Source organism: Leptodactylus fuscus, chromosome 1 (genome assembly GCF_031893055.1).
Source record: "Leptodactylus fuscus isolate aLepFus1 chromosome 1, aLepFus1.hap2, whole genome shotgun sequence".
Lineage (NCBI taxonomy): Eukaryota > Metazoa > Chordata > Amphibia > Anura > Leptodactylidae > Leptodactylus > Leptodactylus fuscus.
The window spans coordinates 73,939,334-73,965,326 of NC_134265.1; the positions used below are offsets into that span (position 1 = coordinate 73,939,334).

The 25,993-nt window shown below is 44.3% G+C and overlaps 1 protein-coding gene across 2 annotated transcripts in view; it reads left to right on the forward strand.

The window, feature by feature from the left end:
- The first annotated feature begins 20,907 nt into the window (after positions 1-20,907).
- Positions 20,908-25,993, forward strand: part of APC (APC regulator of Wnt signaling pathway) — an 89,329-nt gene continuing 84,243 nt past the window's right edge. For both annotated transcript variants that reach the window (XM_075272133.1, XM_075272148.1), the window contains exon 1: positions 20,908-20,980. The gene's annotated coding sequence lies outside the window, so the exon portion shown is untranslated. The remainder of the gene's footprint in view (positions 20,981-25,993) is intronic.

Below are 25,993 nucleotides of genomic sequence, written 5' to 3' on the forward strand. Positions count from 1 at the left end.
GGACTAGTGGTTTAGTATCTCAAATAGCAATATCCAATACTACAAGTAAAAATAAAACCCTTGAGGCTGAAACCCCACATTGCAGAAATGCAGCGTTTTACAATACATGCAAAGTACATGGGATTCTGGCTAATCCCATCCACACACTGCAGAGAAAAATGTGCAGCGGAAAAGCTTTGTTTTCAAAATCATCATCACATCATGGCAATTATACCTGCAAAAACTATAGGCATAATAGGGGCAGCAAGTCCACAGAGGAAATCTTTGCAAAATCACAATGAAAAACGCTGCTGCACAAACCATGATGCATTTCCACCACTTTTTTTTCCCCACAGGTTTTTTGTTGTTGTTCTTCTTCTTCATTACGTGGGGCCTTGGATTTGGCTGGTTTAACTTCATACTTTTTAGAAATTTTAAAGGTGTTATCCTACCCTCAGGATATACCATCAACATTACATCTGCAAGGGTCCAACTCCTGGGACCGCTACAGATCACCGTGTTGAGACAGCACGGTTCGCATTATTGTATACATACCACGAGCCATGTCATACAAACAGTAGCGGTGGGTGTGCGTACTGCAGCACTGTTCCTCCAAAATCTATGGGGCAGCGATGTAGTACTACACTCCCTGCTACAGTTTGTACAACAAGTAAGCAGCGTCACTCGCTGTATGTAAACAATACTGCAGACCATACTGTGTTCGTGCTGGTGATCTGTGGGGGTCCCGAGTATCAGACACCTGCAGATCTAATATTGATGACCATCAATATTAGAAACCGGATAACCCCTTTAAGGGCGGCTTTCTACTGCAAAGAACACTGTTAAAACTACTTAAATAAGAAATTATAAGTCAAGCAACATTTATATCTTTAGTTCGTCTGAAATCAAGGACAAAAACGTCTTGCTAGCTTAGTTTTTTCATCCAGCGACATCTGTTATTCTCTCTGTAACAACTAATGGGTCCCTTGGGTCCGTTGCTTAACCGTTTTTATTGTTTAATAATCCTTTAATAGACCAGAAGAAGTAACACAGATGCAAACGCATCCTACTGGTTTTTTACATATCATTGAATTTTTTTAGTTTTCTTCTAAAATGCACCATTATATTTGTGAATAAAAAAACACAAAGGGCAAAAAAAAACACCTTAAGGTTAAGGCTCCATGTAGCAAAACGCGCAGGAAAAAACACGAACCCATGGCACAAAAAAGATTTTTTTTCTGCAATATATGGATGGAATTAGTTAGAATCTCATTCACTTTGCAGGCATTGTAAAATGCTGCATTTCCGCAATGTGGGGCTTCAGCCTCAAGACTTTTATTTTTACTTGTAATTGTGAACAGCTTTAGGATATTGCTATTTGAGACACTAAACTACTAATCCAGAAGCATCTGTGGGTGGTTTAGTGTCACAAAAATCAGCAAAGTACACCTCAGCTTCATTGCACATGTGCTTGACGTAGTGTAGCGTAGTGAAGCTGGGGTGTACTACTCCAGCTTCAATAAGGAACTGTGCAGGCTCCAGGAGTAGCAGGAGCCATATCAATTTTTTTAAAAAAATTGCGGCCACAGACAGGGCTATTGAGGGTGTAAAAAATAAAAAATAACAGCGGAAATGTTATAAAATAAGAAAATGGGTCATTACTTAGCTCCTGAATCTCTGATGCTCCAGCCACATCACTTAGGTGAATGCCCCCCCTAGATTGTGTTTACTTTGCTCCAGTGATAATGTGCCATACAGCCTCATAACTATTCTAGCCAATCCCAGGCCTCAGTGGTGATGTGTCCCCAGGGATTTCACAGGTGACAACCAGTGACAGTGTAATATTTCTGCCGTTAGGTTCATTTTCTAAGCCGTGGACAATGTGGCACACATGTAAGGGCGTATTCATATATCCATGATAATCACTGACTGCACACACTTCCTTTGATATTAATGGAGACCCGCAAGCTATCATGGAAAGAGAATAAGAGACTTTTTCTAGTTTTATCCACTTTGCAGTGTGTGAAAATCATGGACACCACGTTTTTCCACAGATGGCAACCTGTAAATCAGCATGGCCATGTGCTGTTCGTGGTTTCCATGGATATTGCACATCTGTAAAGTGCATTTTGGACTGTCCATCAGTTTTCAAGTATTCTGCATGTTGTTAGTGAATGAAAACAATCATTGTTGACATCCGGAGACTGATACACATCTTGATAATGCACAGACACAATGACACTACTTATTACTGTTTCAGAGGTATCTCTTTTTGCCAGCCCTGTCAGTCAGACATTGCCGATAAGTCCACTTTCTCTGTTAGACCTGCTTTTCAAGTTATGCTCAGTCCTTGAATTGTGGACGCATGTTGGCTGCATTTTCAGGACTGAACATAGTCTGGGGACCTGGTCTTAAAGCAGCATAGTCTCTGATGCTGTAAGGGCTAGTTCACACAGGGGGCGGTATGGCGCATTTTTGTCCCGATTGTGATGCGGGAAGCTACGTCACAATAGGGCCAAAAGGCGCCTGCCACGACCGTTGTGGCTTCCCCCTCCGGAGTAGGCTCAAATGAATGGGCCTAGGCCGGAGGGTGCTGCCGCGAGGCGGACGCCGGGGCTGAAACAGCCACAAAGTCTGCCTGAAGAAAAGGCAGCTCGCTTCTTTTTTCTGTGACGGGGAAACATGCCACTCATGGAAAAAAGTAAGCTAGTGGTCTACATAGACCTCCATTGTGAAGGGGCAGATTATGACATGGATTCGACGCCAAAATCCGCCCCCTCTTGCCCCGTGTGAACGAGCCCTAAGTCACTTTGGGACTACTGTCCCGTTCTCTAAGCATGCTTACAGTACAAGACACAAATCCCATGGTAAAATACTGACTCACATCACTATAGATGACTATGATGCTAATGTGTTTTTTATGCCAGTTTATTTTAAAAGAAAAAACGCCATGCAAAAATAATGTGAGTGTAGCCTTACACATATTTAAAGATTAGTCCGATACGTCTCATTGGACTCATTTCAGTGAAGCCAGCATAGTACACTTCACCTTCATTGCACATGTACTTGAGGTCCAGTATATGCACAATGAAGCTGGGGTGTACTGCTCCAGATTCAATAAAGAACTGCGCAGATGCCAGAAGTAGGAGCTGTATGGATTTTTTTTAAAATTGCTGCCACAGACAGGGCTATTTGGCCTATTTACCTGTGGGTCACCTATGGGGACCTAGTCTTACAGCAGCATAGTCATCTATGATATTGTAAGTCACTGTGGGACTTCTGTCCCATTCTGGAACCATACTTTCAGTACAAAACAGTAGTCCTATAGTTAAGCAGTTACTCACATCATTATAAATGACATTTGCTGTGGGATTGGGTCCCTGCACAGTGTTCAGCCCAGAAAATACAATTGACATACAATCACTGACTGAAGGTTTATGCCATGATGGGAAGTGCATCTGTGTCCACCGTTACATTCTCGGTGGAAGTAAAACACCCTTTGTTCTCAGGATTGCCAATGGTGTCAGTGGTCAAACCCCCACTGATCAGCAATATTCTCTATCTTATGGATAGAGGATAAATCATTTTTATGGCGTAGCCCCTATAAGGGAAAGCTGCAAGGAAAGAACTACATCTAAAATTCAGCAAAGGTATATTTTAATCTATGAAGATAAAGTTATTTCTGTGAAGTTTGGATACGCAGTTGTAGATGTGATACACCAATGTCAATAGGGGGCACTAAGATCTATATTGGGAAACATAAAATAAACAGCTGGTTTAGGCAATTCCCCCCCACTGGAGTACTCTTTCATTGTCGGAGCATGCAGGTTATGCCCCTCTGGCATATGCCACAATACCATTCCTAACAAGCAGTTTCATGCAGGGTTTGTAGCTATATAATGGACTCATTCATGAAAGGCTTTACTAGCTGGTAATCTGGAACCCTTCCCATAATATATCAAATTATAATTAGATTTATTAAAGCATTATTTAATAAAGAAAAGAGGAAATGAAAGGAAACACACAGAAAGCTCAGTTTTAGGTAATCACAGGGCAGGATACAGACAGACACCATTGTCTGGTAGATACCATGTTCTTTCATCCAGAAAAAAACATTTATTTGCATTTCAGGAGAACTGAGATGATATTGGGAACAGTATAAACTATAAATTAATTTGTTACTATGTCACAATGATATTACCCAGGACTAATTAATAGAACTGCAGCAGAAAACATGGTTTGACAGAACACTTACTTTGCCCCCTATCAGGAAATGGCAAACAAAGCAGTAATGTCTATCTAAAAAAAAACACATTGCAACCAGTTATCTAAGGTCAAAGGTTTTCTCCTGAACTAGTATAAAGTTGGGTATGACAACATGAATGTAAATGTGAATATTATGTACTCAGGTTGTAAGTACTGAGTCTTACACTTTGTACTATATAGGAAAGCAATAAAGAAATATCACTAGATTAGATAACAGGAAAGAAAATTCTGATTTATCTAACGTTGATCTAACGTTTATGAAAGCACACCACTACTCCATTCACACAAGCATTTCGGGTCCCTGTTCTCTTCATTGTTGATGGTCTCTGAGGTCAGACAACCAATGATAAAACCTGGATGTGAAGACAGACTGATGTAAACTGGTCTCTGTTGACAAAACTGGGATTTTGGAATATCAGCTTTGATTGTGTTAGGACACAGATGGAGTACTGAGCAAATAGTGAGTACCAGTACCACACTGATCAAAATGGCAAAATACTGCACTTAGCATCCTGCGCACCCTAGGCCGTACCAACCCCCTACCCTCCAGAGCCCTTAATGGTGGGGATGGACTTGGAGGTTACTGTCGGACTGGGCGGTACGGGTCAGGGAGAACCGGACACACAGCGCACCAATAGTCACAGCAGACCTAGAAACTGGAATCACCAGGAGGTTTTCCGAATTGAGATGAAGGTGTGAAGAACCAAAAGGCAGTGGTTGGCGGTAGCCAGTAGATGGTAGCAGTACGCCAAAGAGTAGTTGTCCAATCCAAGTCGTCAACGTGAGGTCAGAACTCTATTGGGAGGCTTTTTTGGAGGCTGATTTTGAGGCAAATTCCTGACCAAAAACTGTGTGAACTCAGCCTTAAAATTATAGCCACAATCTATGTTGCATAAGCCCAAATAGCCTATATATATATGTCAACAGACTTTAGTGAACATCATTCCTTGCCATTATGGCGGCAGTGGCCTCATATTGGGAGTTTTTACTTTAGTAACATGGTGGCTGATACTGGAATTTACATACTATCTGAAACTGCATAAATATGCAACCAATAAAGGATAATACACATATGTGAGATTGCCACAAATGTGCAATAAAAATATGAGTGTTTTCTTATTACTAACATGGCCACTGCTATTCTATCTGCAGCTGATAGACTGAACGTACCACTGACCAGCAGGGAGCAAAAGCAGCATTGACCATCCAGAGGAAAGAGAACAACGCCTGAATATAAGACTTATAGGACATTGGTTGTTGCAAGCCAGATTATTCCGACCTTAGACCAGACTAATCATTTTCCCTCCATACTCCCAAACTTTTATTTTGCCTACTCTCAATTTGCTCTTTCCTAGAAGAAAAAAGCATTTGCATCTGCACCCATCCTACATCACCAAGATGTCTATAAACAGTTCCTCCTGGAGGTGAAAGCCTCTTCTGTTGGTAGCGTGCGAAGCTTGTTCCAGAGGAGCCCTAAAGGAAAAAGTCAGATCTGTGGCTTCTTTTCTAAGTTATTCTCCCCCACAGAGGAAAACTATACTATGGGGATCAAGAACTGCTGACCAACGAAATGTCTTTGGAGAAAAATAGATATCTCCCTGATGAGGCTGTATATCCATTGATCATCTGAACCTGACACATTTGCAGACTGCGCAGTGCCTTTACCCAGGTCAAGCTAGGTGGTCACTTTTCTTCACCCATGTTAACTTTGTTCTCCACCTCTGGTTGCAGAGAAGATTGTGAAGACTGATGCCCTCTCTCAAACCTTTGATTCTGTTGACCAGATGTTGACCAGATGGAGGAACCTCAGCACATTATTGACCATACTCATATCATCCCATTTGCCCCTGTGCAGGCAACAATTCCCATGGAAATACATACTGGGAAATAATGCTGCAGCCAGGAGGAAAAAAGTACTCTCCTGGGGTCACATTTACGTTGACCTTCATTAAAATGTATACAAATGACTATGAAAATGACCAATTTGAAACACTGCTATCTAAATTTGGGGTTTGGGTCAAAAAAGGTTGAGTCAGAGGCCCACGTACTTAACATCCCATGTTGCACTGCTCCAGACACCTCCACAGCTAAAGCCTTGTAATTTATAGATGAAAATGTTCCCGCCAAATTGCCGATTGCCAATCAGGTTAGGACGTGTTTTCTCTTAAGAATAGACCTGATAAACTAAGAGAATATAGGTATCAATAACCCCCTTCAGCTCCATATCTCCCCTAACCCTCATATGCTCCCTATTTTCCTCTTTCCCTTCACTCATGGGTCAGCTGCTGTCCGATGCCCTTAACCTCTTCTCTATATCAGGAAAAATAATGGAGCGGTTTCAACCCATCCCAAAGAGAATATTTCCCTATAAGGGAAATAAACTGGATAATAATGTTACCATTTGGATAATCAAGAACTTAATTCTTCTTTTTATATTATATATCCAAAAATATATATCACCAATTTCAATACAATTAAAAAACCCCCCACAAAACTTCAACATACAAAACGTGGTAAAACTGCTAGAAATAATAGTAAAATCATACAACGCGTTTTGCGCTTGGACTGACTGCTTCCTCTGGTTCTGTCAGGAAGCAAGGTAAGTATTATCGGGGAGGGAACTGGAAATTAGGGGACTGGAGGGAAGAGGTGGCGATGGGGATAGTGTATGTGACATTCCGTTTCTGGAAGCAGCAAAACCAAACGTCACTGAATCATCAGAAAATATGCAATAATGGTAATTAGACATTTTTACAAAATGAAGTAATTTATAAAGTAAGCAGTGGGGGAGGGGATGCTTAGTTTACTGTATAAATTTGTTTTTACCCTGGAAAACCCCTTTAAGGCGGCAGGGAGAGGAAAAATATCAAGGAAAGAGAAGAGGGGAAGAAGAAAGAAAAAAAGTGAGAGACAGGGGTGTCACTCATTTAGACACCTAGTTCCCCTCAGAACCTCATGTCTTGATACTCCTGCGAGCCTTAGAACATAATCAAGGGGTCCAGGCGGAGATAAATGAGTCATGTGTATTACAGAGGGAATACACATGACAATTGATTTATTGGTATAATATAACGGAAAGTTCAAATGGCAGAATTTGGTACTGAATTTGAGCTGGATTTCTCCTCAAGATCAGCTCCAAATTCTGAATGAAACCAGCCTGCATTGATTTCAATACATATATCCCAATTTTTGAACAACAGAAAGAGGGACCGCCGCTGCAAATTTAGCTCTGCCCACTTTTATGTTGACTCCGCCCATTCTCATTCATTTTTCAGGTGCTCCCACACAGTATAATTCTCCTACAGTCACCTGTACATTATATGCCCCCAAATTGTAATGTTCCCTTCCAACTGCCCCACAATATTAAGTCCCTCTCCTGGTGCCCCAGTTTAAACATGAAACTGGAGCAGCTGGTGGGGGACATTAGCAATGGGGGTAGTTGGAGGGGGTCAATAAATTAATGGCAGATGAAGTGGGGCATTAAACGGGAGGCAAGTAGAGGGGGACATTAAACTCGGGCAGCTAGAAGCAGACATTAAACCATAGGGGTAGCTGGAGGGGGACATTACACTGGGGGTAACTAGAGGCAGACAGGTCCCCCTCCAGATACTCCCACGGTTTAATGCTCCCCTCCAGTTATGCCCAGTTTAATGTCCCCCAGTTTAAGTGCCCCTTTCATCTGCCCCATTTCATGTCCCCTCCTCCATCTCTGCCCCCGGTTTCATCTCCCCCCCCCCTCTATTTTCCCTCAGTTTCATATCCCCTTTCATCTGCCCCCAGTTTCATGTCCCCCCTCCATCTCAGCCCCCAGCATCATGTCCCCACTCCATCTTTGTTCCCAGTATAATGACAAACACACACACACACACACATACAGACACACACAGACAGACAGACACAAACACACAGACAGACACACACAGACACTCACACTCTCTCCATCCTGCATCTCATATCCCCTCTTCCTTCTCAGTACCTTACACGCATCTCTTCATCTCTTCACTGTACAGGATACTGACCCACCTAGTCACATGACCGTGTGATGTCACACAAGGTCCTTGAGCCATAGTGAAGCAATGATTGTTGAGGAATGATTGTTCAGTAAAACATTAAAGGAACATAGCAGGACATGTAGGGAGAGGCGTGGGACCGCGGGACAGGGGTAGGAAAGCGGGACTGTCCCGCCAAATGCGGGACACTTGGGAGGTATACTTACCCCTCCACAACTCTCTCCTCTAATCCTTCATGCCTCATGCCTCCCCACTTTACCCATCTGTGCCTCTCACCTTTCTCGTCTTCTCCTCCATGCCTTGTTCTGTACTCTATCCCTCCACAGCTCGCACTTTGCTCCTTTACTTCTCCGTTCCTTGCGCTTCTCTCCTCTATCCCTCTGAGTCTTGCGCATCTCTCCACTATTCTTTTGTGCCTTGTGCCTCTCTTGTCTATGCCTTTGCACCTCTTCCCTTCCAAGTCTGTCACCTCTGTTCACTCTCCTCAACATCTCTGCATGTCTTGCCTCTCTCATTTACTTTTCCATGCTTTTTGCCTCTCTCCACTACTCTCCACCTCCATTCCACACCTCTGCACCTCCCACCTGTCTCCTTTACCTTGGGGGCCTGGCATCTCTCTCCTCTACCCCTCCGCACCTCATGCCTCTGTCCTCTACTCCTCTACACCTTGTGCCTCTCTCCCTCTCCCTCCGTGCCTCACACCTTTCTTCTCTTTCCTCTACACCTCTGCTGATCCTTCTTGAGTAGAATTTTTAATTATAAAGTGCATGGACTACATGTATCACTGACTATAGATATAATTGTGAGGTTCTTAGCGCACAGTTTGACAAAGCCCATCTGCCACGTCACGGCGACCTCATTCAGATGGGTCCCTACACTAAGACTTTATTTATTAAATGTTAGACCCCAGAGATCAAGTTTTTAGAAACTGTTCTGTAACAGTGAGTCTATAAGAATGTAATTTTTTGTCCTATATGTAAAGTGTTAGTGTAGGGACCCATCACAATAAGGCCACTAAGTTGTTGATGGGCTCAAACATGTCATGCAAAATTTTTGCTATGACATCACTATAACTAAAACATAGTAATATACTATAATATACTAATAATAGTAATGTACTATAACATATATAATATTGTATTTATTGAAATACAATATATTTAAAGACACACAGTAGACAACTTATACATCATGTATATACAGATACTTATTAGGTAAATGGCACAACTCAACAATATATATTTAGATAATTATAGAAATAAATACATACAGTATACACTTTACATATTCTTAATTTATAAAAAAAAATTTGTATCCATCGTATAGTGCTATGTACCCATCGTATTCATATATGTATATACTGTATATGAATAAGTTCATTAATTCATAAATTCAAATATACATATATAAAATATACAAATTGTTGTAACTATTTTACTGTATGTATATGTCTATATACCATACGGACACCTGACATTTACTATAACTATAGATATAGATCTATTGCACTATTACATAAGTGGACAATAACAGATACAAATTGCATAACTTGAACTACATCTACACATGTCTACATGTATAATTAGCACAAACACCTATGTACAGTATATACTATTTACATAGATTTCTGCCGTTTCGAATAGCACGCTCCCATAGGAATGAATGGACGCAGCCAGAGCGCAGGGGTTAAGCGGCCAGACGCTGGCACAGGTTGCGTGTCGGCTGAGTCCATTCATTCCTATGGGAGCGTGCTATTCGAAATGGCAGTTTCAAATAGTACTCTCTCATCTCTAATTGCTACATGTATCATAGTATGAAGTATTAAAGGGGTTATGTAATTCTCATCTTCTCCACCCCTCCATTCTATTCACCTCTCTCCTATACCACTTTGCACTTGTTGCCTCTATCCTCCACCCCTCTACACCTCTCCAATCTCCTCTCTTCCATCGCACCTCAGGCCTCTCTCTTCTACTCCTCTGCTCCTCCCAACTCAGACCTCTCTTCTATCCATCCATCTCTCTCTCCACTAGACATCTTATCTCTCCCCCTCCGCACCTCTCTCCTCTGCTCCTCTGGGACTCTTGTCTCTCCCCTCTATCACTTCACACATCACTCTTCTCTCCTCTACTACTCTACCACTCCATATCTCTCTCCTCTACCCCTCCATTCCTCAAGCCTCTCCCTTTTACCCATTCATGGTCCTTACCTTTGTCCTATAACCTTGCATTCCTTGTTCCTCTCTACTCTATCCCTCCACTGCTCACACCTCGCTCCTTTACTTTTCTGTGCCTTGTGATTCTCTCCTCTACCCTTCCATGTTCTGTGCCTCTCTCCTCTATGCTTTTGTGCCTTGTACCTCTCTTCTTTATGCCTCTGAACCTCTCCCTTTCCAAAACTGTCACTTCAGTCCTCTCTGCTCTCTATCTCTGCATATCTTGCCTCTCTTATTTACCCTTCCATGCTTTTTGCCTCTCTCCTCTACCATACTACAACTCACACATCTCTCCTTTGCCGCTTTGGGCCTGGCACATCACTTGTCTACCATTTCGCACCTCATGCCTCTGACCTCTACTCCTCCAGACCATGTGCCTCTTTCCCTTTCCCGCCATGCCTTACAACTCTCTCCTCTATTTTCTACTGCTCTGCACCTTGCAACTCACTCCTCTACACCTCTGTGACTCTTGTCTCTCTTCTCTACCCCTCTACACTTTGGCCTCTCTCCTCTAACCCTCCACATCTCACGCTTCTCTCCTCTACTTCTCCACATCTTGCACCTTTCTCCTCTACCCCTAAAAATCTTTGTGCCTCCCTCCTCTATTCCACCATATCTCTCTTCTCTCTCCTCTACTCTACTGTACCTCATGCCTCTCTCCTTTCTACTCTACTCCTTAATTTTTCCTTTCTCTTTTACCACTCTGCTCCTCTTATCTTTCCCCCTCTACGCCACTCTTCTCTACACCTTTGTGAATCTTGCTTTTCTCCTCTAGCCCTCCACACCTCCTCTGTGCCTCATACCTCTCTCCTCTACCCCTCTGGGTTCTTGGTTTCTATCATCTACCCCTCCATACATTTATCCTCTACTCCTTCATGCCTCATGCCTCCCCCCATTACCCATCTGTGCCTCTCACCTCTCTCGTCTTCTCCTCCATGGCTTGTTCTGTACTCTATCCCTCCAAAGCTCGCACCTTGCTCCTTTACTTCTCCGTTCCTTGCGCCTCTCTCCTCTATCCCTCTGAGTCTTGCGCATCTCTCCACTATTCTTTTGTGCCTTGTGCCTCTCTTGTCTATGCCTCTGCACCACTTCCCTTCCAAGTCTGTTCCACCACAGCTCAGGCCTCTCTCCTCTACCCCTCCACTCCTCCGACCTCAGGCCTCTTTCTTCTATCCATCCATGCCTCTCTCCACTAGACCTCTTAGGGCTCGTTCACATGGGGGGCGGTGGGGCGAATTTTGACCATATTTTGACTTGGGGAGCCAAGTCAAAATATGGTCAAAACCCGCCTGCCACGATGTCGCGGTTTCCCCCACCCCGGAGTCGGCTCAAATGAATGGGCCGACGCCGGAGGTTTCCACCTGAAGAAAGGGCAGCTCGCTTCTTTTTCTTCTTTTTCTCCATAGACCACCATTGTAAAGGGGCGGATTATGACATGGATTCCGCTGTCAAAATCCGCTCCTTTGGCCACGTGTGAACTAGCTCTTATCTCTCCCCCTCCGCACCTCTCTCCTCTGCTCTTCTGGGACTCTTGTCTCTCTCCTCTACTACTCTACCACTACATACTTCTCTCATCTACCCATCCATTCATCAAGCCTCTCCCTTTTACCCATCCATGGCCCTTACCTTTGTCCTATAACCTTGCATTCCTTGTTCCTCTCTACTCTATCCCTCCACTGCTCACACCTCACACCTCGCTCCTTTACTTTTCCGTGCTTTGTGATTCTCTCCTCTACCCCTCCATGTTCTGTGCCTCTCTCCTCTATGTTTTTGTGCCTCTCTTCTTTATGCCTCTGAACCTCTCACTTTCCAAGTCTGTCACCTCTGTCCTCTCTGCTCTACCCCTCCGTGCCTTGTACCTCTACTCTACCTCTCTGCACCTCTCCTCTCTCAAGTCTGTCACCTCTCTCCTCTACATCTCTGCAAGTCTTACCACTCTTATTTACTGTTCCATGCTTTTTGCCTCTCTCTTCTACACCTCTGCATCTCACTCCTCTCTCCTTTACCCCACTGGACCTGGCACCTCTCTCCTCTACCCCTCCCCATACCTCTGTCCTATACTCCTCCACACTTTGTACCTCTCTCCTGATCCCTTTATGCCTCACGACTATCTCCTCTATTTTCTACCCTTCTGTGCCTCTATACCTTGCTTCTGTACTCCACCACACCTGGTGCCACTATTCTCTACCCCTCTATGCCTATCTTCTCTTATACTCTGCACCTTGCACCTCCGTCTCTAGCCCTTTGCACCTTATGACTCTCTTTTCTAATCTTCTGCACCTTGATATTCACTCCTCTACACCTTTGTTACTCTTGCTTCTCTTCTCTAACTTTCTGCACCTTAGCCTCTCTTCTCATCTCTCTTCTATCACTCCACATCCCAGTCTGTGTTCTCTTCCTATACCTTCCTATTTTTTTCTTATACCTTCACCTCTCTCCTCTGCACCTCTCTCCTTTACCCCTTCTCACCTCGTACCTCTCTCCTCTAACCCTCAGTGCCTGGCACCTGTCTCCTCTGTGCCTCGCCTCTCTCTTCATACCTCTCCCCCTCTTCTGTGCCTTTCTCCTTTGCCTCTATTCTCACCTTTTTCGTCTCTTCTGTACCCCTTTGTACCTTGCTTCTTCAATACATTTTGTTTCTACCCTTCCCACCTCTCTACTGCCTCCTCTACTGCCCTGCACCTTTTATCTTTCTCTTGTACCCCTTACACAGCTTACACATACTATGTATTGACATACTTACCACAACTGTGTTCACCCTGCACACGGACATTTACATACATGGTACCTGGTATCTCTGACACATTCATGTAGTTTATCCTATATGGAAAGAAAGATAAAACCATGTAAGTTAGCTAGCAACAATGACAGATAATTGCAACGAACATTAGCAACGGTAGTGTGAACGTTCCCTTGCAAGTATATGGCAGCCATGCTTTTGGCATCTGTCAATCTGTAGACATATTTGGCATTTCATAGGACATGTACAAAAGCAGAAAGATTATAACTTTAGTTTCCAATGGATGAAAACAGGAGGCAGGAAAGATGTCATTGGTTTTAACTGTCTAAATGTAACATCAGAAGATCAGGCTCTCACTTGTATAACTATGTAGAATAGCAGAGCTGACTGCGCTATCCTGTCTGCCCCATAACAACCCAAACCTGAATAAGTGGAGATAACTGATGACAACTGATACCATTGGACATATTGGAAATCTTATTAACAATGACAAGACACATTCATGGAAATATTTCTTATTGTTATTTAAATGATGGGTCAGATTAGAGAGAAGCTCATGAGAACAGAGGCTAATACTGGTCATTTATTAACAGTCGCCCCCTAGCTGTTATCTGTAATACAGTCTGTGTAATGATCAGTCATGTCTTAAGGTCTTCAGTATTAGGATTAGATCCCGGTCACTTATCACAAAGTCATCACCTCTGCAGAGCCCGAGCACCTCCATGTCCTTCTTCTCTCTTCACCGCTTACTAACTGACCACAGCCAACTGATTTTTTCAAATTCCCATCCTGCAATCCTATTGGTTGTCGCTGGCTGTAGTTGCCATGGTGACAAATGCAGCTGAAGATTTAACCCTTTAAGCACCAATACTGTTTTAGCATCAAGGTCTATTTATTTCTCTACAGACATTGCTGTATGAGGGCTTGTTTATTGCAGGATAAGATACATATTACTAAATGACCATCTTTTATTAACTATTTCTCATTCAATGGATCCAAACATTTACATTAATTATATTAATAAATATGTATAGGTTAGTTTTTTATCTCTCTGCTTTTGTAACATAATAGCACATTTCAAATAAAAAATATTTTTTCATGCCACCAAAATTCAAGAGTCACACATTTTTATTTGCTTTACCATTGATGTAGCCATATTGGCCTTGTTTTTGTGGGACTATTTTGTGGTAGATATACAGTACATCATTGTCTGCCTTTTATTTTTGGGTAAAAAGAAAAAAATGCGAATGTGTCAGCTCACTCACTCACGTGTCCCCGATATGTAGTCAGATGCAAAGTCCACTGAAAATTATCCCACGTTGTGATCCTCTAGGCTGTTATGTGATTGCTCGGAAGTCAGCCTCTCAGCTCGAGGTAAATGCAAAAGCCCAACGATGAATCCAGCAACACCTTCTTAGTATAAAACTTAGCCTTTAATGTACAACATCCAAGATAAAAACAAACATCGGTACTAGTATATTAGGATTTGTCCATGATGGCAGATGGAAAAATAAGCGTCTGGCTGACGCGTTTCGAAGCCCTACAATGGCTTCTTACTCATAGCCTGTGAGGCTATGAGTAAGAAGCCATTGTAGGGCTTCGAAACGCGTCAGCCAGACGCTTATTTTTCCATCTGCCATCATGGACAAATCCTAATATACTAGTACCGATGTTTGTTTTTATCTTGGATGTTATACATTAAAGGCTAAGTTTTATACTAAGAAGGTGTTGCTGGATTCATCGTTGGGCTTTTTATTTTTGGGGGTGTAGAGAGGGACAAAAAAAATTCACAATCTTTTTTTGCAAATGTATATATACCGTATATACTCGAGTATAAGCCGAGTTTTTCAGCTCAGTTTTTGGGCTGAAAAAGTCTGCCTCGGCTTATATTCGGGTCATTACGGTAATACCGTAGTTACAGACCCGGCATACAGACATGGGGGTTGGTGCCGGGCCGCAGCATCGCCACGCTCATAGCAGAAGTCCCGGGGCCTTCTAGCAGAAGTACCATAAGTACTTCTGTAGTTTGCAATGTACAGCATCACCATGGCGCCTGGATGCCGGGTCTGTGCTGCGTGGTCTGTAGCTATAATGGCGACCGCTCTGCTCCAGAGCGGTCACCATTAGAATCGGCACCTCCACTGTAACTCTTACAGTGGTAATGCCGGAGTTACAGTGGAGATGCCCTCCGCTGCGGGGAAGCGGCAGGCGCTGCCATGCCCCTGGAGAGAGCGGACGCGACCGCTCTCTCAAATGCGGCCCTGAAGCGCTGGGTTATCCCCGGCTGCCAGCAGGAGCGCGTACCTCAAAGAAGACCTCGGCCGCTGGAGCTGAAGGAGAGATCCCCGGCAGGAGCACGTACCTGAAGACCTCGGCATGCAAAAGAAAAGCCAGCTGTCGGTAGAAGCTCTGAGAGGAAATCCAGGCAGCCGAGTCTGCTGAGGATTCCCCTCAGCGCTTTTGCCGGTGGCCGGCCACAGTTCCCCTTCAGGTCTGACGGCAGAGGTCTTCCTTCAGGTCCACGCTCCTGCCTGCGTCGGGGGATTCCCCTCAGCTCCTCTGTAAAGGCTCCCCGGCTGCAGTGCTTTTCTTTTGCAGGCTGCTCTATGCAGCCTGCAAAAGAAATGACGATTTTTGCAATGTATTGCAAGCATTAGCATTGTAATGCATTGCATTAGTGATCAGACCCCCTGGGGTTCAAGACCCCTAGGGGGTCTAATAAATGCAAAAGAAATAAAATAAAGTAAAAAAATAAATAAAGTATAGAAAATTCAAATCCCCCCCCCCTTTCCCTAGAACACATATAAAACTAATATTGTGAAACATATACACATTAGGTAACCCTGTGTCCAAAAACGCCCGCTCTACCAATCTATAAAAATATTTTTCGGGTACGGTAAACGCTGTAGCTGGAAAACAAAGTTGTCTAACTGCCCCTTCCTTGAGACTGTTTTTTTTCCCCCCACTTGGAATTCAGCCTGGCTGAATATAGGGGATCTGCAGTGCTCCTATTCCATCGTGAAGGGGTACTGCAGATACGCCTATACAGCCAGGCTGAATTCCAAGTGGGAAAAAAAAACAGTCCTCAAGCTCAGAGAAGGGGCAGACAGACAACCAAAACACCCCCTCCCTTTCCCCAGCACCCACCATCTACTGCACCCAAAAACTCCGACCATTTTAATTTTTGAAATTTTCCAGTAGCTGCTGCATTTCCCCCCCTCGGCTTATACTCGACTCAATAATTTTTCCCAGTTTTTTGTGGTAAAATTAGGGGGGTCGGCTTATATTCGGGTCGGCTTATACTCGAGTATATACGGGTAATATAATGTTAATTTTCTTATATGAGTCGTGATGAAGGTGAACTACAATCATAAGCTTTTAGAGGGGCTCTATCAGCAAAATCATGCTGATAGAGCCCCACATATGCGTGAATAGCCTTTAAAAAGGCTATTCAGGCACCGTAAATGTTATATTAAACTACCCCTCAGTTTTAAAATAATACCCTAAAAAAGAATGTGATCTACTTACGTATCGTGCACGCTGGGCAGGCATTCAGGGTGTGCCGTCTTCTTCCTCTGCGCCTCTTCTTCCTCCGATGCCCTCGGGTCCCGTCCTCCTCCGGCGCTTGCGAACTGACCTTGATAAAAAAAATGGCCTGGGCGCATGCGCAGTAGCATGCGGCTTCTACTACGGCTACAGCACATGCGCCCAGGCCATTTTTTTTAATCAATGTCAGTTCGCGAGTGCTGGAGGAGGACGGGACCCGGGGACATCGGAGGAAGAGGAGGCGTGGATGAAGAAGACGGTGCACCCTGAATGCCCACACAGCGTGCACGATGCGTAAGTAGATCACATTCTTTTTTAGGGTATTATTTTAAAACTGGGGGGTAGTTTAATATAACATTTACGGTGCCTGAATAGTCTTTTTAAAGGCTATTCACGCATATGTGAGGCTCTATCAGCATCATGATTTTGCTGATAGAGCCCCTTTAAATGTTTATTGACTGAGGTAGATGGCAGGGGCTCAGCTGATGGTGAGTCAGCAGCATGACAATATAATGGCCTACACAGGGTATAATGGCCCTCTTCATGCTCAGTACACGGAATAATGGCTCCCATATGCTCTCAGATACTGTAATGACCCCCACACAATATATTGCCATATGCTCTCACCACAGTATCATGGCCCACTTTTGTCCCCTTGGGCAGTATAATGCAGGGGCGGAACCAGGCCCGGGCGAGCCGGGCAACCGCCCGGGGCCCCGCACTTAGCGGGGCAACCGCCCGGGGCCCCGCACTTAGCGGGGCCCCGCGGCCCGGCCCTAACAAAATGGTCCCGGTCAGCTCGGCATAGTCGGGCAAGTGCTGGGGCCCACAGAGCCTCTGGGGGCCCCCCGGCACTTGCCTGTCACGATTTCAGCTCATTGGCGTCCGTCCGCCGATGAGTTGAATCGCGATTAAAGCAGGAGCTGTGAGATCAGCTCCTGCTTTAAAGCTCCGGCCCGGCTTGCGTGTGTAGGCGTGATGACGTCATCACATCACGCTTACACACGCAAGCCGGGCCATAGCTAAGCAGGAGCTGAGGTCACAGCTCCTGCATCGCGTATGTGACTGGAGAGAGGAGTGTCGGGGGAACGATGGAAGGTGAGTGATAGAAGGTGAGTGTAAGTGTTTGTTTTGTATTAAATATTAAGGTGGAACATAATGAAGGGGGCCCATGAAACTGGGGGGGGGCAAATGAAGGGGAGGGGGGGGAACGGCAGGACACTGGGGAAGATGAAGGTGGTGGGGAGAGAACGGCATGAAACTGGGGACAGAGATGGAGGGGGCCCAATGAAACTGGGGGGCAAATGAAGGGGAGGGGGGAATGGCATGACACTGGGGACAGAGATGGAGGGGGCCCAATGAAACTGGGGGGGCAAATGAAGGGGAGGGGGGGAACGGCATGACACTGGGGAAGATGAAGGGGGTGGGGAGAGAACGGCATGAAACTGGGGACAGAGATGGAGGGGGCCCAAAGAAACTGGGGGGCAAATGAAGGGGAGGGGGGAACAGCATGACACTGGGGCAGAGACGGGGGACATTAAACTGTGGTCAGATGAAGGGGGAGAACGTGATGAAACTGGGGACAGAGATGGAGGGGGGACATGAAACTGGGGGCAGAGGAAGGGTGTATATGAAACTGGGGGAGAGATGGAGGGGAGGCATATAATTTACGGGTGACTGTAGGAGGATCATACTGTGTGGGGGCACATGATAAATGAATGAGAATGGGTGGAATCAACATAAAAGTGGGCGCCGCACATTTTACCCCTCTTTCTACTCTTTGAAAATTGGGAGGTATGGCGTTAGTGACGCCACACTCCTGCATGACGTCACTCGCTTCATCTGCGACGCACAGTGTCTCGACTCCCCCCGCCTCCTTTACTGAGGCTCTGTCGCCCAAGGGCCCATAAAAACCTGGAGCCGGTCCTGGGTCAGCATGTCCCTACGGACGCCGATGAGCTGAATACATAGGCGTTTAAAGCAGGAGCTGTCACAGCTCAGCTCCTGTTTTAACGCTGAGCTCCGGCATTTGTAGTCGCAATGTGATGACGTCACATCGCGCCTACAATATCTGTATGAGGGAGAGAGCTGCGGGGGAACGAGGAAAGGTGAGTGTGTGTGAGAACAGCATGACACTGGGGCAGATGGAGGGGGGGGGAGAACAGTATGACACTGGGGCAGATGAAGGGGGGAGAACAGCATGACACTGAGGCAGATGGAGGGGGGGAGAACAGCATGACACTGGGGCAGATAGAGGGGGGGAGAACAGCATGACACTGGGGCAGATGGAGGGGGGGAGAACAGCATGACACTGGGGCAGATAGAGGGGGGGGAGAACAGCATGACACTGGGGCAGATAGAGGGGGGGAGAACAGCATGACACTGGGGCAGAGACGGGGGGGACACATGAAACTGTGGGCAGATAAAGGGGGAGAATGGCATGAAACTGGGGACAGAGATAGAGGGGGGGGACATGAAACTAGGGGTAGATGAAGGGTGTATATGAAAATGGGGAGAGATAGAGGGGGACATATAATTTACGGGTGACTGTAGGAGGATTATACTGTGTGGAATCACATGAAAAATGAATGAGAATGGGTGGAGTCAACATAAAAGTGGGCGGGGCCTAATTTGCTGCGGCGCGCTGCGCGTAGGGCCCTGCCAAAGTCAATTGCCCAGGGCCCCGCAAACCCTGGATTCGCCACTGGTATAATGGCCCTCTTTTGCCCCCATACACAATTTAATGGCCTCTATCACAATATGTATATGACACCCTTTCCTCCCCCCCCCCACAGTATATGGCATCCCTTTTTTTTTCCTCCTCCCCCCTTTTTATCCCCCTGCACAGTAAATGGCACTCATTTTTGTCCCCCGACAGTATATGATCACTTCCCTCCAATATATGGTACCCCTTGTTTGCCTTTCCCACAGTTTATGACCTCCTTTTTTTGGCACCCCCACAGTATAGGTCCCCCTTTTTCGCACCCCCCTCCTCAGAATATGATCTTCTCTTTTATGAGCCTCCACCAAGTATATTACAGGGGGAGTGGCATTCTTTTTTTAATTGGCCACTACTTATTGTATTATTGCAATAAGCAGTGTCTGACACTTTTTATTTACCCATCCACACTCTTGTGCAGACGGGCTCCACTGCTATCTCCAGGGTAAAGCTGAAGGTGATAAAATAATTCATATGATAGTGCAACACCAAATGATATCATTTATATAGAAATTTTATCCTTCTTCTAACAGAACTAATGAAGGATATATTATTCCTATACTCTATATAAATGATATCATTTGGTGTTGCACTGTCATATGAATTGTTTTATCACCTTGTATAGCATTAATGATGATTTTTATTATGGTTTATGCATTTGTCTGGATATACGCATACACGCATATAACATTTATTTACTTCTATTATGTTAACTATTTTAGTAGCATGCAGTGTATACATGCATTTACATATATGTCTGCTCAATATGTTTTTTTTAAAGATTGGTTGCACTTGAGAACGGGCCCTAATAGCCCGAAACGTGTCGTGCCAATAAAATGTTTTCTACATTATCCGTTTGGGTGAGCTCTGTCATTTCGCCTCTCCTTTGTTGAGGCTGGTTCATCCCCTTCACTCTTTGTCTATGGACTTGTGTTTCTGTATAAAAATAAAATAGTTGTGAGACAGATGATGAATTTTTCCTCAAGTTGATTTTTTTCAGCTATCATAAAAAATGTCCTGCTCAGCCATGTGAACATAACTCTAATGGTAGTGGTGTGATAGGTTACAGTAATAAGTGGTGGATAACCTAACTATAACCTACATCAGGACACTGTAGAATCTATTTTTTTTTTTACAAGCAACTATGTTGTTAAACAACATCCAGCAATTAGAACACAAAAATTAGTGGTCTCCAACAACATGGCCGCCAGCATATACATCTATGGAATCCTCTAGCAAGTGAATGGCTGGCGTCTTCTCGCGAGTTTTACCGACCTACAAACAAAGAGGAGGAGTGAACGATAGATTCTGCAGCAGTGGGCGTGTTTATATTATGCGAGGGCGGAGTCGGTGTAGGGGCGGGCTTTAGTCGATGTGCTCCCCGTAGCGTCAGTATAGGGGAGGTGTATTACAACTTCATAGAAATCCGCGCATGCGCACTGCTGCTCGTTGTGTCCCTCAGATAAGATGGCGGCGATGATTTCTCGTTTGGAGGAGTAGATAAAAGGGTGAGTGAAAGTAGACGTACGGGTAGTCGTGAGCGGTGCGGAGTCTGTGTGAAGTGTGCTGTGTGACTATGTTCTATAGACGAGTCTGGTGTGTGGAGGTGATATCAGTGCCAGTAAGGATGGCAGAGGCAGAAGATGTGTAAATAAAAGGCTTAAAATGGAGAGGAAGTGCAGTGCTTATTGAGGTGCTAGGCAGGTATGGGGCGCTAATGCCAGTGGTGATAGGTATGTTGTGGCATAGGTGCCCGGCTCCTCAGGTTTCATGTGTCTGACTGCCAGCTGATACATTGTATTGAGGTACCATTATTTTAACCCTTTCTCGCTCTGCATCTCCATGATAAGTTGGCCTTGGTGTCCAGAGAACTCTGTGTTGCCCTGCAGTCACCTGGTCTTCTCATCTGTATTATACTCTGCTGCTGGGGAAACAAAGCAGAACGCTGTGCCCATTGGCGTCTGGTGCCAAGACTTGTGCTGGAAGTGAGAGAATGCAATCGCTATACAACATTATGGTATAGGTACTGTATATATTCAGAACTCACCTGCTATAATCTTGAGGAAGGGCCCTAAAGTGCTAACTTGTCTTTAGCTTGCCGGTAAGGTTGTTGGCTAGACAAGGACTATGCCCGGCAGGGAGATTGGCGGTGTTATTTTTGCAGATGGAGATTGTATTCTAGGTGCTGGTGCTGGACAGACTGGTGTTAGATTGGATGTATTAGTCACAGATCCCAGGGTGTATTTTAGGAACGTTTACTCATGGGTATTAGTTATGTTAAGCAATGTTATTGGGCATCGGATTTGCAAATGATGATTGAAAAAAACCAAAACGTAATATCTTTTGTTCTAAGGCCAAACCACTGACTCCTGATCTGACTCTAGTAAAGTTACTCTAATTCATTATAAATCTGGTGATTGTATTCCTTGGAAAGTAACAAACTATACATCTAGTTGTAATTATTGTAAAATATAATTAATCATTTAGTTTGTAGTTGACTCCACAGCCCTGCTAAGCATAACTATTGAAAATCTCTTTGGTGGAGTCTTGGATTTTCAGAACGTTGGTATAATATGAAAACTACTACCCGATTTACATCCGCTGCTGCTCTGGTGGTCCCTGTCTGTCCTTCAGTGGCTACATGGCCACACTAGTCTCCAGTGGTCATGTGTTGTGGATAGAAAAATGACCCCCAATGCCAGTGATCGGCTTCAGCAATCTTATGAATGATGTGATATCATGGCTGGACCAATATAATGGGGTATTTAGTCAATATATTGTCTATTATTGAGCCACATCTCTGTATCTAAAAGGAATACGTGTGTGGCTAGAGGCTCCAAAACTGTAGAGGCTTTAACTGGAAATAAGTAAATCTGCAAAAAGACTTGTATGATCCCATATACTATGATGGGCAAGTCTGGTAAAAATACGAGTAGAAATAGGACCTGCCCTATATTTTGCAGATGGTTTCTTTGGCCCAGGCACAGATGTGTTATCAAGGCTATAGAAGTGAATGGATCTGTATACTATTTGTAATTGCGGAAAATATACTGAAAACAACTACAGTTGTGTACACGTGGCCTTACCCTCATAGACTGTAAGCCCTTGCGGGCAAGGCCTTCTATCTCACAGCACCTGTCGGTCATTGTTAGTATTATATTTGTTTGTATATTTTGTGTACTGTATGCAACCCCCAAATGTAAAATGTAAAGCACCATGGAAATAATGGTGCTATATAAATAAACAACAATAATAATAGACTCAGAAATGCTTAGTGTCATGTTATAGATCTATAAGGGAGCCTGCACACAGAGTTTACACTCGCTCATTCTGAACGTAAAACTCGTTCAGAGTGAGCGGCGTAAAAAACAGATCCCATTGACATGAATGGGTGCCGGCATACGCGCGCTCCCCATTTAAATCAATGGGAGGCTTTTTTACCTATTGCTTTTGATGTGATACGCGTGTATAACATTGAAAGCAATAGGGAAAAAAAAGCCTCCCATTGATTTCAATGGGTAGCGCGCATATGCTGGCACCCATAGAAGTCAATGGGATTGGTTTTAACGCCGCTCACTCTGAACGAGTTTATGTTCAGAATAAGTGGAGCGTGAACTCCGTGTGAAGGCTCGCTAATACCGTGCTCATAGCAGTGCGTTCCACTTTGGGGGAAAAATATGGTGCTGGTTGCCATTACATTCCATATTAGTGTAAGTGTACACAGAGCTTTTTGCAGGTGGAAAAAGAAAAATCCTCTTGACTCTCCCATTCACTTCACTGGGATTCAGGAGCAGATTTTTATTTTTTCCTGTAGCTGATTTTTCTGCTAAAGGATAAAAGCAGCTTCATAACCTATCTTAAAACAGATTCCACCCTTAACACCCCATTGGCATAAATGGGAGGCAGAAAAAAGAACTCTGTTTTTTTGGAGCAGTTTTTGCAAAGACCGCCTCAAAAAAACCACTTTTTATTTCTGCCTCCAATTTCAATGGGATTTCAAGGCAGACTCCGCCTGAAGATAAATCCTGAAACTTTTTTTTTCCTCTAGCAGTTTTAATACTATAGCCTCAGTTTGTTTGAGCCCTGCATTTGGTATATAAATTGGGAAAAACTCACAGTATGTGTATATATATATATATATATATATATATATATATCAGATTTTATCCACCAGGTTGCCTTTTTGGCATCTATAGCCTTGTTATATGTGTAGATAGATTGATATTTGATATGTGTGTTTATATATACTATGTATGTGTATATGTATATATATATATATATATATATATATATATATATATAAAATTATACTGTATGTATATATATATGTGTGTGTGTGTGTGTATATATATATATATATATATATATATATATATATATATATATATATCTTTTGTCATAGGTATGTGTTGGGAAATTTTCCTGATATGACGTATAACGTATTTACTAGGTTTTAGAGGAAGAAAATAGGGAAAAAAATTTTTGAAGCAAAAAATGGTAAAATATTTAATATATGGGAGTTGTAGTTTTGCAACAGCTGCAAGGCCACATTGTATTCTAGGGAAAGGAGGTGATTTAGAACTCTTATTTATTCCATTTTTTTATTTATTTTTAAAGCTTTTTTTTTTTTTAACTATTTTATTAGTTCGTAGGGGGCTTGAACCTGCGGTCATTTGATTGCAAGTCCCATAGACGGCAATACAACTGTATTGCCGTCTATGGGACATTCTGTATATTACTATTATGGCTGGTCATAGACTAGCCGCAATGGTAATATAGCAGTGACAGGCCTGGGAGCCTTCATTAGGCTCCCGGCTGTCACCCGAACAGGTCGGCTCCTGCGATATCGCCACGCAGGAGCCGGGGCCTGAGACATCGCTATTGCGATGCTGCTATTGCGGGGAGGGACGGAGGAGCGGAATAGCAGCATCACTCCTGCCGCTGCTGGCTTCATGCAGGGCAGGAGTGTAGCGATGTCTCAGGCCCCGGCACATGTGCCGGCGTCTAACCCTCCCCGGCATCCGCCTTCCTATTACAGCGGCTGCCGGGTCTGTATTGCGGCCACATTTGGACTATAAGACGCACCCTCCTTTCCCCCAAAATTTTGGGGAAAAAAAGTGCGTCTTATAGTCCGAAAAATACGGTATGTCCGATGAAAGGTCTGAAAACCACTTGAAATCACTTAGTTGTGACGTTAAGCCTTGTGTAACATCTGTCCAAGAAAAAGACTGTGAACCTTCTCCAGTTTTACAGCTGTTAAAATGTTAGTGTTTCAATTCTTATATAAAACCTTTCTTTTTATATCACTCTTAAAGCAAGGGTATTTACCTAGCTACATATTCTCAAGCCATTGTTTTGGAGTTTTTCTTCTAACCCCTCGTTCACATCTGCGTTCGTATTCCGTCTGGGGGAGTCCGCATGGGGGTCCCCGAACGGAATACTGAATGCATTTGCGGTGTGCAGTGAAAGCACACAGATCCCCATAGACTATAATGGAGTCCGTGTGCTTGCCGCTAGATCTCCACAGGGAACTTGTGGACAGGAAAGTAGTTCACAATCTACTTTCCTGTCTGCATGATTTGTGTGCGGCAAGCACACAGACCACATTAGTCTATGGGGTCCATGTGCTTTCACTGCACACTGCTTGCACATGCGTTCGGGTGATCCCCATGCATACTTTCCGAACAGATTATCAAACAGATGTGAACAAGGGGTAAAATAATGTAGCCAGGTTTATGTAGATCCATATGGAATTCTAAACCCTCATTCACAAAGTGTGTTCATGTATTCTGTGTCATTAAGCCTCTGGTGCTCATCATTAACACTTAAAGAGGACCTTTCACCATTTTGCCCACAGGTAGTTCTATATACTGCCGGAAAGCTGACAGTGCGCTGAGTTCAGCGCACTGTCGGCTTTCCCGATCTGGGCCCGGTGTGAAGAGCTTACGGTCCCGGTACCGTAGCTCTTCTATGGTCAGAAGGGCGTTTCTGACAGTCAGTCAGAGACGTCCTTCTTCACAGCACAGCCAATCGCGCTGTGCTGTGAGAGCCGGGAGGAACGCCCCCTCCCTCTGCTCGCAGTACTCGTCCATAGACGAGCATTATCAGGGAGAGGAGGGGGCGTTCCTCCCGGCTCTCACAGCACAGCGCGATTGGCTGTGCTGTGAAGAAGGACGTCTCTGGCTAACTGTCAGAAACGCCCTTCTGACCATAGAAGAGCTACGGTACCGGGACCGTAAGCTCTTCACACCGGGCCCAGATCGGGAAAGCCGACAGTGCGCTGAACTCAGCGCACTGTCAGCTTTCCGGCAGTATATAGAAGTGCCTATGGGCAAAATGGTGAAAGGTCCTCTTTAAACAAAAGAGAGGACGTGTGCCACTGTGATACCCACAAAACTTATGGAGTCTGGTCTAGCAGTTGTTAAGGTGCTCATACTTATTAGATCATTCCAGATACTGCCGATGTCATTCTGTTAAAGGGGCTCTATCAGCAAAATTATGCTGTATGAGCCCCACATATG